The sequence below is a fragment of the Haliotis asinina genome, chromosome 9, assembly GCF_037392515.1.
Source record: "Haliotis asinina isolate JCU_RB_2024 chromosome 9, JCU_Hal_asi_v2, whole genome shotgun sequence".
Classification (NCBI taxonomy): domain Eukaryota; kingdom Metazoa; phylum Mollusca; class Gastropoda; order Lepetellida; family Haliotidae; genus Haliotis; species Haliotis asinina.
Window position 1 is genome coordinate 65414491 of NC_090288.1, and position 13988 is coordinate 65428478.

Sequence of the window (13988 nt, forward strand, 5' to 3'; positions counted from 1 at the left end):
TTAAATACAACGAGTCATAAGTTCTTGACTTACCGTTTTAAAGATTCAAGAGTGCTTCGCGCTGGCTGTCAAAAGGCAAACGGAAGTAAACTACGCTCGGAGGCAGATATAATTGCTTACTTCGACAATTGTGGCAATGACTTTTTATCATGATGATGTTCATGACGTAGTCACTATATACTGCCCGCCAAGGTCAGCAGTAAGTCAGCACATGTATATACTGCCTGCCAAGGTCAGTAATAAATCACTATATACTGCCCGCCAAGATCAGCAGTAAGTCACTATATACTGCCGGTAACGTCAGCAGTCAGTCATTATATACTACCCACACTGATAGTCATGGTACCAAAACGTGATGGCGATTACTTAAGAGTTCTGTAAACATAAATTATAATAGAACATAGTTTCCATCAATTCACACGTGAAAGTCGCGGTGGCTGAGCGGGTTAGGCGGCTGACTTTGTGTGCTGGCGATTAGATGTCTGACTCTGAGGGTGCGGGTTCGAATCCCGGATGGGACTCAGTCCAAAAAGTACTAGAGTTTGTACTTTACTGAGGAAGTGAAGTCCCAAATATGACATGTTGTGATCTTGCACCAGGTAGAGTATTTGAAGAACGCGACTATAATCGTGAGAATAGTACTTCCATTCAAACTGTTAACTGTAGAACGCAACTATCTTTTCATATGTCATCGGACGAAATCACGGACGAAAGGATGAAAAACCTACTTTATATGGTAACGGCGCATTGAATAACTTAACAAATAGTGACCCATTCAACTCATTACACCTGTTCATTTTTAAAAAGTAACCGTTTTCATGGATTACCACTGTTACGGTTAATAAATTGCCGTGACAAAAGGTATAAGTAATCCCCTCTCAACCAACAAATATAACACAGACAAGTCTAAAATATTCAATGATATATCGAGCAAACAATGAGCAAGTTACAATGAATCGCAATACAAATTTTGAGCACAATGCAATTGAGTTACAAGTCAAAGGTAATGGATCACAAATACAAAATATCAACTCACCAGAATCTTGGCACTTTACAGTGAGATCAGATACACTAACTAAAATGTCAGTGGTCAGGCGAATGTCTTCTAGGTCAGATGATTTAGATTATGTTGACAAACAGTCGATGATAGACAGAGGTACACGACTGTTGTAATTCTGAGTGCAAGTCCGTGAGTGTCCGTCAATGCAACAACCAGCCATTAGATGATTATGCTGGCACAGTGTCGGGAACATTCGAACAAAATGTGGCTGTATCAGTAGTCATTCAAGAAGTTCACGAACGGTAAGTAAACAAAAGAATGCCAAGGGCGGGTAACTAGAGCGCTATCGGAAAGGCCTGAGGCTAATACTACTATTGCTATTGGACATACATGATGACCAAAAGTGACCCCACAATTTAAACTCAAAACTTTAAACATTGTGACCCAATCATACCTATCACGTAATCAGTGATAATGCAGATTTACAGAAAACACACTCTCCTAACACCACCTATTAATTTTCTCATAATATAATTTGTGTTGATGTACTTCTTTCCTATAACATTCTTTCCTGTAACGCTAAAAATTGTAGCAGGAAAGAAAAATCATACGTTTAAACAGGAACTATGTGTAATATAAACTTGTATATTATTAGGTGTGAACCTGTCACACTTTTGGTTCAATATATTATTATGTTTATACAATGTGAAAACGATGATAAGTGATATTTTTGTCCTCAGGCGGTTACAGCAGGGAATGGTAATTGTTACGGGAAAGAATATATCTGTCACTGTGATTATCATGTTCAAGGTTTTATTAATATCTTTCCCCATGTAAGACTAATCATTACACGAATATTACTTTCTACCGTATGTGTATGCAATGAACAGCATTTGCTGGATGTACATACTGATTTAACTACAATGAAATCCAACCTTTACAGTAAAGAATTTATTCTGTTTCTGTAAACAACGTGTATGTTACGGTAGAGAAAAAACAGCAGTTCACAGTCTGAGATGATTTTTGTATAAAACATGTATATGTCTTAATATATTCTTAGATGTAAGCCTGTGTAAACTCACACTTTTTGGTTCAATATAGTGATGATTACATAATGTGATAAACAGATTATTAAGCGACAGTTTTTGTCTTTCCTGTAACAGGCATATCTTTCCCGTAACAACAATATTTTTTTTGTATTTTTTCATGGTTTTAAATAGTGGTATTGATTTAAAAATACTGAATCAAGAAGTATGAATGTTTTCATTACCATTAATGTAACAAAATGTTTTCTTGGGTGAGGTTTTCAATCCAAAATGGAAACTTAGTTCTATGTTTGATTTGTTAGAAAGTATACATACACACTTATTTGAGCAAAGAAATCCATGCAAATTCAAACATTTATGCAGATATACATACAATCGAAGCTTGTCTGTCACACAATATTGCTAGAAATATTATTTTTGTATCATGTTTCATCATCTAAAGTGTTGTTGTGGGAAAGAAATGAACTTTTCAATCATTTCATTTTGTCATTTCATGAGAACCAAATATTGGCATATTTTGAAAACGACTCACATGGTAATATAAAGTAACCAGCTACGTAATCCACGAAACAAGGTGACGTCACAGTTTGTGGGCTCATGGATGGGTGATGATTGTCAACGGCTTCCGTAAACATACGTTTCATTCTCGAGTGGAATATTAGGCATTTAGAATTTGCTGAATGAATTATTAAAATATTCAGTGCATATACAAAATGAAATCATGCATGTAAAATATCAATCGCGACGCACTTCCATTACATCCACGAATTAAGGTTACGCGAGTGTATACATATATTCAGTTTAAGACAAGCTTGATGTAACTTAATGTCCTGCAGCAGCTTACTCGCTTGCTGGGCATAACCAACGCCAAGCAAGACTCATATGTTATTTGGTATCAATATGATTCTTTGTCGTCGAACTATTTCATCCAGCTATTGGCATAATTCAATCTACTGGAGCGGCGTTTATGTAAGCCATTTGGCTTGTTCACCTATCCAGATTTCTGCACGCTTTGGTGAAGTACGTTTAAAGGCGACGTGCAACGAAGGTTGAGACTCTCAACCTCCAGAGTAATGGCAACGTTTCGATTTATATAAGTGAGTCGCCGTATAACAATATTCTTTCATTTAGCTGAAAAAATGCCAATGACAATCTAAAAGCAAACCGGTCTTTATATAGGTAATGTCCCCGCTAATAATTGTTTATTACTGTACATGCATGTTGTGAACCACGTTTTCTCTATATTCATGTAAGTTGACGGGTTCCAACATAAACGCGCATTAAAGTTTCCGAAGATACGGTTTTGCGCTATACATTCGTTCCATGTCCACAAACCAGCATTATAATGGCGAAATTAAAACATTCAACCAACAGTTGAGATTTCACACATCAATAACATCTTTGCGGTTCTGTTTTGGGGGAATATAGCATATTCTAGCTCTGCAAGCTCGGTATGGTATAAGTTATACAACTAGTTTAGACCAGCTCTATCTGCTGGAGAATTGCATAATTTATACAACTAGTATATTGTATACAAGTCTATTATCATTCCTACGTCTGAAGGATGAACTAGTAGGAAATTGTATTCTCCAAGTGGTATGTAACGAAAGTTACCTGCCTGGGGTAACGTTCAATATTTTCAGACCCAAACTGATAGATATAACAATCTCAACCATGGTTGTACCTTTTACAGTTTTCACATTTTTGGGCATTTTTATGTAACTTTGTTTTTTATTTCATTATTTTCCATGGAACGTTTTGGTCTCAGTCAAATGGTGGGGTGAGCTTCGTTTCCGGACCATAAATCAAACAGCGTTCAATATTTTTCTGCAAAACGTGGTAAATATATTAATCAGAAGCTCAAGTGGTGCCTTTGGCTATGTACATTTTTTTGTGATTTATTGTTGTCTTGGTTTCCTTTCGGACTTGGTCTCAAAATGGGGGGATGGGCTTCGTTTCCGGAGCGTAACTCGAAAAATATTTGATATCTTTCTTCAGATCTTGGCGGATATTTGAGGCAGACCACAAAAAATAATTATTTATTTACATATATTTGGCATTTTTATTTTTCCCTGTTTCCATGGAAACAATTCGGACTTAGTCTCAAAATGGAGGAATGGGCTTCTGAAGCACAACTCGAAAACCATTTGATATCTTTCAACAGATCTTGGCAGATATATGAGACAGATCTTGAAGCGTGTGTTTCTTTTGCTCTTTACAGATATATGGCATTTATATTTTTAATGATTTCCACGGAAACGATGCAAAATTAGTCTAAAACAACATCAAGTAACCGTCAGATGATTTGTCCTTTCAAATATGTTTGGGCCGGGATGGATATGTCATCTTCTGAGGACTCTTCTTGGTTTGTTTGTGGTAGTAGTTATGTAATTCCTAATGAAACTATGTTCGTATGTTGCAGGTGTTGGTTACTTTGATGAGATATGTCAGGTGTGCGTGTTGTATGGCCGCATCCCGTCTGGGGAGCCATGAGAATACTCAATCGTTTGTATCTTAACATAAAGTCATCTGTACATAGTATAGCATTGGTGGGCCGAAGAGCCGTAACAATACTTCTGTTCATATATTGAAATGAAGTAATTACAATGTATGTGTGTATACATTGACCTGAAGAGCGTTATAATACTTTTGTGCACACATTTAGGTGAATGGGGTTCTACATACGTTGACAACGGAAGAGCCTCTATAATACCCGGGTTCAGATATTCATACTGACTGATTGTTTTCATCTCTTATTCGTGTATTTGTCATTGCAACATGAAACCAAAGACGGGCGGACACACAATACAGCGTGTCGCAATGTTGCGTGTCCCATGAATGTGTTTTGATGTTTTTGAGTGTAACAGTGTTAGGAGATTTAGCCCTGTCAGTCAGAGTACTATAGAAAAGTTATGTCAACAGTATATCCTAACTCTGCCAGCGAGGCTACATGTAAAAGACACCAGAGTTCTGCACCCTCCTATGTAACACCGATGGTCTGCACCCTCCCATGTAACACACCTCCTATGTGACACCAGTCTTCTGCACCCTCCTATGTAAGTGACACTAATGTTCTGCACCCTCCTATGTGACACCAGTGTTCTGCACCCTCCTATGTAAGTGACACCAGTGTTCTGCACCCTCCTATGTAAGTGACACCAATGTTCTGCACCCTCCTATGTAAGTGACACTAATGTTCAGCACCCTCCTATGTAAGTGACACTAATGTTCTGCACCCTCCTATGTAAGTGACACTAATGTTCAGCACCCTCCTATGTGACACCAGTGTTCTGCACCCTCCTATGTAAGTGACACCAGTGTTCTGCACCCTCCTATGTAAGTGACACCAATGTTCTGCACCCTCCTATGTAAGTGACACTAATGTTCAGCACCCTCCTATGTAAGTGACACTAATGTTCTGCACCCTCCTATGTAAGTGACACCAGTGTTCTGCACCCTCCTATGTAAGTGACACCAGTGTTCTGCACCCTCCTATGTAAGTGACACCAGTGTTCTGCACCCTCCTATGTAAGTGACACCAATGTTCTGCACCCTCCTATGTAAGTGACACTAATGTTCAGCACCCTCCTATGTAAGTGACACCAGTGTTCTGCACCCTCCTATGTAACACCAGTGTTTTGCACCCTCCTATGTAACGCACCTCCTATGTAAGTGACACCAGTGTTCTGCACCCTCCTATGTAAGTGACACCAGTGTTCTGCACCCTCCTATGTAAGTGACACCAATGTTCTGCACCCTCCTATGTAAGTGACACCAGTGCTCTGCACCCTGCTATGTAAGTGACACTAATGTTCTGCACCCTCCCATGTAAGTGACACCAGTGTTCTGCACCCTCCTATGTAACGCACCTCCTGTGAAAGTGACACCAGTGTTCTGCACCCTCCTATGTAAGTGACACCAGTGTTCTGCACCCTCCTATGTAAGTGACACCAATGTTCTGCACCCTCCTATGTAAGTGACACTAATGTTCAGCACCCTCCCATGTAAGTGACACCAGTGTTCTGCACCCTCCTATGTAACGCACCTCCTATGTAAGTGACACCAATGTTCTGCACCCTCCTATGTAAGTGACACCAATGTTCTGCACCCTCCTATGTAAGTGACACTAATCTTCTGCACCCTCCCATGTAACGCACCTCCTATGTAAGTGACACTAATGTTCTGCACCCTCCTATGTAAGTGACACCAGTGTTCTGCACCTTCCTATTTAAGTGAAACCAATGTTCTGCACCCTCCTATGTAAGTGACACCAATGTTCTGCACCCTCCTATGTAAGTGACACCAGTGTTCTGCACCCTCCTATGTAACACCAGTGGTCTGCACCCTCCCATGTAACGCACCTCCTATGTAAGTGACACTAATGTTCTGCACCCTCCTATGTAAGTGACAGCAGTGTTTTGCACACTCCTATGTAAGTGACACCAGTGTTCTGCACCCTCCTATGTAAGTGACACCAGTGTTCTGCACCCTCCTATGTAACACCAGTGGTCTGCACCCTCCTATCTAACGCACCTCCTATGTAAGTGACACCAGTGTTCTGCACCCTCCTATGTAAGTGACACCAGTGTTCTGCACCCTCCTATGTAAGTGACAACAATGTTCTGCACCCTCCTATGTAAGTGACACCAGTGTTCTGCACCCTCCTATGTAACACCAGTCGTCTGCACCCTCCCATGTAACGCACCTCCTATGTAAGTGACACCAGTGTTCTGCACCCTCCTATGTAAGTGACACCAGTGTTCTGCACCCTCCTATGTAAGTGACACCAGTGTTCTGCACCCTCCTATGTAACACCAGTGTTCTGCACCCTCCTATGTAAGTGACACCAGTGTTCTGCACCCTCCTATGTAAGTGACACCAGTGTTCTGCACCCTCCTATGTAAGTGACACCAGTGTTCTGCACCCTCCTATGTAAGTGACACCAGTGTTCTGCACCCTCCTATGTAAGTGACACCAATGTTCTGCACCCTCCTATGTAAGTGACACCAGTGTTCTGCACCCTCCTATGTAACACCAGTGTTCTGCACCCTCCTATGTAAGTGACACCAGTGTTCTGCACCCTCCCATGTAACTGACACCAATGTTCTCTACCCTCCTATGTAAGTGACACTAGTGTTCTACTCCCAAACTGCCTAAATGACTTGAGTGGCATACTACCAAGAGTTTGGCCCTACAGCAGACGTGAGTAAGCATGCTTACATATCTGACAGTTGGGTCCCGACCAAAACGTCTGACAGGCAGTGCAGGTTCCATCCGGGTATTTGTCACACTCTCCACGTGATGAACAGTGGCACTGGTCGGCACCTTCAAACAAACAGTGGAGGATTATCACTGTGGCCTGATGGGGCAGGTGGAGCACTCATTAACACTTCCTCGTCTGACAGGATATACACTCTAACACACTCGTCTGACAGGGTATGCACACTAACACACTCGGCTGACAGAATATAGACTAACACACTCGTCTGATAGGATAATACACACTAACACCCTCTTCTCACAGGACAATACCCAACAGCACACTCGTCTGACAGGGCATGCACACTAACACACTCGTATGAAAGGATAATACACACTAACACACTCGTATGAAAGGATAATACACACTAACACACTCTTGTGACAGGACAATGCCCATCTGCACACTCGTCTGACGGGAGATACACACTAACACTCTCTTCTGACAGGCTATACGCTCTAACACACTCGTCTGACAGGATATACACACTAACACGCTCTTGTGACAGGACAATACCCAACAACACACTCGTCTGACAGGATATACACACTAACATTGTCGTCTGACAGTATATACACACTATCACTCTCTTCTGACAGGACAATAGCCAACAGCACACTCGTCTGACAGGGTATACACACTAACACACTCGTCTGACAGAATATACACACTAACACACTCGTCTGACAGGATATACACACTAACACTCTCGTCTGACAGGCTATGCACACTAACACACTCGTCGGACAGAATATACACACTAACACACTAGTCTGACAGGATAATACACTCTAACACCCTCTTCTGACAGGACAATTCGCAACAGCACACTCATCTGACAGGCTATACACTCTAACACACTTGTCTGACAGGATATACACACTAACACTCTCTTCTGACAGGACAATAGCCAACAGCACACTCGTCTGACAGGGTATACACACTAACACACTCTTCTGACAGAATATACACACTAACACACTCGTCTGACAGGATATACACACTAACACTCTCGTCTGACAGGCTATGCACACTAACACACTCGTCGGACAGAATATACACACTAACACACTAGTCTGACAGGATAATACACTCTAACACCCTCTTCTGACAGGACAATTCGCAACAGCACACTCAACTGACAGGCTATACACTCTAACACACTTGTCTGACAGGATATACACACTAACACTCTCGTCTGACGGGATATACACACTATCACTCTCTTCTGACAGGACAATAACCAACAGCACACTTGTCTGACAGGGTATACACATTAACACTCTCGTCTGAGAGGGTATGTACACTAACACACTCGTCTGACAGGATATGCACACTAACACGCTCGTCTGACAGGATATGCACACTAACACACTCGTCTGACAGGATATGCACACTAACACACTCTTGTGACAGGACAATACCCATCTGCACACTCGTCTGACAGGATATACACACTAACACTCTCTTCTGACAGGCTATACACTCTAACACACTCTTGTGACAGGATATACACACTAACACACTCTTGTGACAGGACCATACCGATCAGCACACTCGTCTGACAGGATATACACACTAACACTCTCGTCTGACAGGATATACACACCATCACTCTCTTCTGACAGGACAATAGCCAACTGTACACTCGTCTGACAGTGTATACACACTAACACTCTCGTCTGACAGGCTATACACACTAACACACTCGTCTCACAGGATATGCACACCAACACACTCTTGTGACAGGACAATAGCCACCAGCACACTCGTGTGACAGGATATACGCTCTAACGCTCTCGTCTGACAGGATATACACACTATCACTCTCTTCTGACAGGATATACACACTAACACTCTCTTCTGACAGACTATACACTATAACACACTCGTCTGACAGGATATGCACACCAACACACTCTTGTGACAGGACAATAGCCACTAACACACTCGTCTGACAGGATATACACACTAACACGCTCTTGTGACAGGACAGTACCCACCAGCACACTCGTCTGACAGAATACACTAACACTCTCGTCTGACAGGATATACACAATAACGCTCTCTTTTGACGGGATAATACACACTAACACACTCGTCTGACAGGATATACACACTAACACGCTCTTGTGACAGGACAGTACCCACCAGCACACTCGTCTGACAGAATACACCAACACTCTCGTCTGACAGGATATACACACTAACGCTCTCTTTTGACGGGATAATACACACTAACACACTCGTCTGACAGGATATACACACTAACACGCTCTTGTGACAGGACAGTACCCACCAGCACACTCGTCTGACAGAATACACCAACACTCTCGTCTGACAGGATATACACACTAACGCTCTCTTTTGACGGGATAATACACACTAACACACTCGTCTGACAGGATATATACACTAACATTGTCGTCTGACAGTATATACACACTATCACTCTCTTCTGACAGGACAATAGCCAACAGCACACTCGTCTGACAGGGTATACACACTAACACACTCGTCTGACAGAATATACACACTAACACACTCGTCTGACAGGATATACACACTAACACTCTCGTCTGACAGGCTATGCACACTAACACACTCGTCGGACAGAATATACACACTAACACACTAGTCTGACAGGATAATACGCTCTAACACCCTCTTCTGACAGGACAATTCGCAACAGCACACTCATCTGACAGGCTATACACTCTAACACACTTGTCTGACAGGATATACACACTAACACTCTCGTCTGACGGGATAATACACACTAACACACTCGTCTGACAGGATGTACACACTAACACGCTCTTGTGACAGGACAGTACCCACCAGCACACTCGTCTGACAGAATACACTAACACTCTCGTCTGACAGGATATACACACTAACGCTCTCTTCTGACGGGATAATACACACTAACACACTCGTCTGACAGGATGTACACACTAACACGCTCTTGTGACAGGACAGTACCCACCAGCACACTCGTCTGACAGAATACACTAACACTCTCGTCTGACAGGATATACACACTAACGCTCTCTTCTGACGGGATAATACACACTAACACACTCGTCTGACAGGATATACACACTAACACGCTCTTGTGACAGGACAGTACCCACCAGCACACTCGTCTGACAGAATACACTAACACTCTCGTCTGACAGGATATACACACTAACGCTCTCTTTTGACGGGATAATACACACTAACACACTCGTCTGACAGGATATACACACTAACACGCTCTTGTGACAGGACAGTACCCACCAGCACACTCGTCTGACAGAATACACTAACACTCTCGTCTGACAGGATATACACACTAACGCTCTCTTCTGACGGGATAATACACACTAACACACTCGTCTGACAGGATATACACACTAACACGGTCTTGTGACAGGACAGTACCCACCAGCACACTCGTCTGACAGAATACACAAACACTCTCGTCTGACAGGATATATACACTAACGCTCTCTTCTGACGGGATGATACACACTAACACACTCGTCTGACAGTATATACACACTAACACGCTCTTGTGACAGGACAGTACCCACCAGCACACTCGTCTGACAGAATACACTAACGCTCTTTTCTGACAGGATATACACACTAACACTCTCGTTTCACAGGGTATACACACTAACACACTCTTGTGACAGGATAATACGCACTAACACACTTGTCTGACAGGACATACGCTCTAACTCACTCGTCTAAGAGCATATACATACTAATCACTTGTCTGAGAAGATACACACACTAACACCCTCGTCGGACAACATATATACACTAACTCGGCTGAGAGGATATACACACTAGCACACTCGTCTGACAGAATACACTAACACTCTTGTCTGACAGGATATACACACTAACACTCTCGTTTCACAGGGTATACACACTAACACACTCTTGTGACAGGATAATACGCACTAACACACTTGTCTGACAGGACATACGCTCTAACTCACTCGTCTAAGAGCATATACATACTAATCACTTGTCTGAGAAGATACACACACTAACACCCTCGTCGGACAACATATATACACTAACTCGGCTGAGAGGATATACACACTAGCACACTCGTCTGACAGAATACACTAACACTCTTGTCTGACAGGATATACACACTAACACTCTCGTTTCACAGGGTATATACACTAACACACTCTTGTGACAGGATAATACGCACTAACACACTTGTCTGACAGGACATACGCTCTAACTCACTCGTCTAAGAGCATATACATACTAATCACTTGTCTGAGAAGATACACACACTAACACCCTCGTCGGACAACATATGTACACTAACTCGGCTGAGAGGATACACACACTAGCACACTCGTCTGACAGAATACACTAACACTCTTGTCTGACAGGATATACACACTAACACTCTCGTTTCACAGGGTATACACACTAACACACTCTTGTGACAGGATAATACGCACTAACACACTTGTCTGACAGGACATACGCTCTAACTCACTCGTCTAAGAGCATATACATACTAATCACTTGTCTGAGAAGATACACACACTAACACCCTCGTCGGACAACATATATACACTAACTCGGCTGAGAGGATATACACACTAGCACACTCGTCTGACAGAATACACTAACACTCTTGTCTGACAGGATATACACACTAACACTCTCGTTTCACAGGGTATATACACTAACACACCCTTGTGACAGGATAATACGCACTAACACACTTGTCTGACAGGACATACGCTCTAACTCACTCGTCTAAGAGCATATACATACTAATCACTTGTCTGAGAAGATACACACACTAACACCCTCGTCGGACAACATATATACACTAACTCGGCTGAGAGGATATACACACTAGCACACTCGTCTGACAGAATATACACAGTAACACATTTGTCTGACAGGATATAAACACCAGCACATTCGTGTAACAGAATACACGTCTATACACATTTGTCTGACCCATTTGTCTGACCCATTTGTCTGACCCATTTGTCTGATATGATATACACACTAACACACAATGAGCTACAGTACCACAATGATTTGTACCTGTGTACACTGTATTGCAGAATACCTTGTATCACAATGACTAATGTTTGTTTAAACCGAGGTACACAACGATTAGTACCTGTCTACGGTGAGATACAGAACACAGATCACAACGATTAGTACCTGTCTACGGTGAGATACAGAACACAGATCACAACGATTAGTACCTGTCTACGGTGAGATACAGAACACAGATCACAACGATTAGTACCTGTCTACGGTGAGATACAGAACACAGATCACAACGATTAGTACCTGTCTACGGTGAGATACAGAACACAGATCACAACGATTAGTACCTGTCTACGGTGAGATACAGAACACAGATCACAACGATTAGTACCTGTCTACGGTGAGATACAGAACACAGATCACAACGATTAGTACCTGTCTACGGTGAGATACAGAACACAGATCACAACGATTAGTACCTGTCTACGGTGAGATACAGAACACAGATCACAACGATTAGTACCTGTCTACGGTGAGATACAAAACACTTTGTACCACAACGGTTGTTACATGTCTGAATACCTCGTTACGCAATGACTAGTACCTGCCTACAGTGTGATACACAGCGCCGTGTAACACCAGCATCCGGACCTGTCTGCAACGAAACACAGACTACCGTGAAACACCAGCATTCTTAGATGCTTTGTCTCCTCGTGGAGGTCGACAACCTTGAGCGTTAAGCTTTGTAGACATTAACCAACTATGTCTGTACACATCCCATCTCATCGCCTAATACGACAACCGCGTTTATAGTGTTGCTATGATGATGATACGGAAGCTCTTATGTTTCTGTGTTACAGGCAGTCAGAGCTCGACATCCCCAGAGCATGATTTGCTCTCGACATCTCCAGTACATCATCTGCTGTCGACATGCCCAGTGTACGTACATGATGGCCTGCTGACACACAGCCTCCTTACCTGACACGCTGTGTAGAGTGAAGGCAAGCAGAATCGCCCAACACCATCCCGTACAGGCGAGGGTATCCATGACTGTGGTGGTCGGAAGTCAGCCACCGTGTGACACATACCAAGTGTGTGTCACGCTCCGCTGATCTCATCGTCCTTCCGTGTCCAGCTGGCCATTGTGTCAAGTGAAGCAATGCACAGAGCTTACAGGATGGTTCAGTGCTGAGGTATGACAATACACAGCTACGTACTAACATGAAGAATTTACTACACTGACAATCTATGTGTTGTGTACATACACTTAATTTGAATATAGTGAAAACGGCTGTCCCTGAAACAAAATGTATTCATTGAAGTTTTAATTTACTGATGACATGTACCATGGAAGCTTTTTTATCGCTAAATGACGTCATGTTTTAAACGAATCAGAGCTAAGAGAAAACAGCCAACAGTAGGTAACCCCACCCCACCCCACCCCCACCCCACCCCACCCCCGTAGGCACCCCCAGTACGTAAACCCCCAGAAGCCAAACCCCCAACAGGTAACCCCCAGTAGGCAAACCCCCAGCACTTAAGTCCCCGGCAGGCAAACCCTCAGCAGGTAAACGCCAAGTAGGTAAACCCTGAATAGGCAAATCCCCAGCAAGTTAAACCTCCAGCAGGCAAATCCCCAGGA

General features: G+C 42.7%; 1 pseudogene; it reads right to left on the bottom strand.

Moving 5' to 3' along the window:
- Window positions 1–13432, bottom strand: part of LOC137295723 (uncharacterized) — a 39170-nt pseudogene extending 25738 nt beyond the window's left edge.
- Between the last annotated feature and the right edge of the window lie 556 nt (window positions 13433–13988).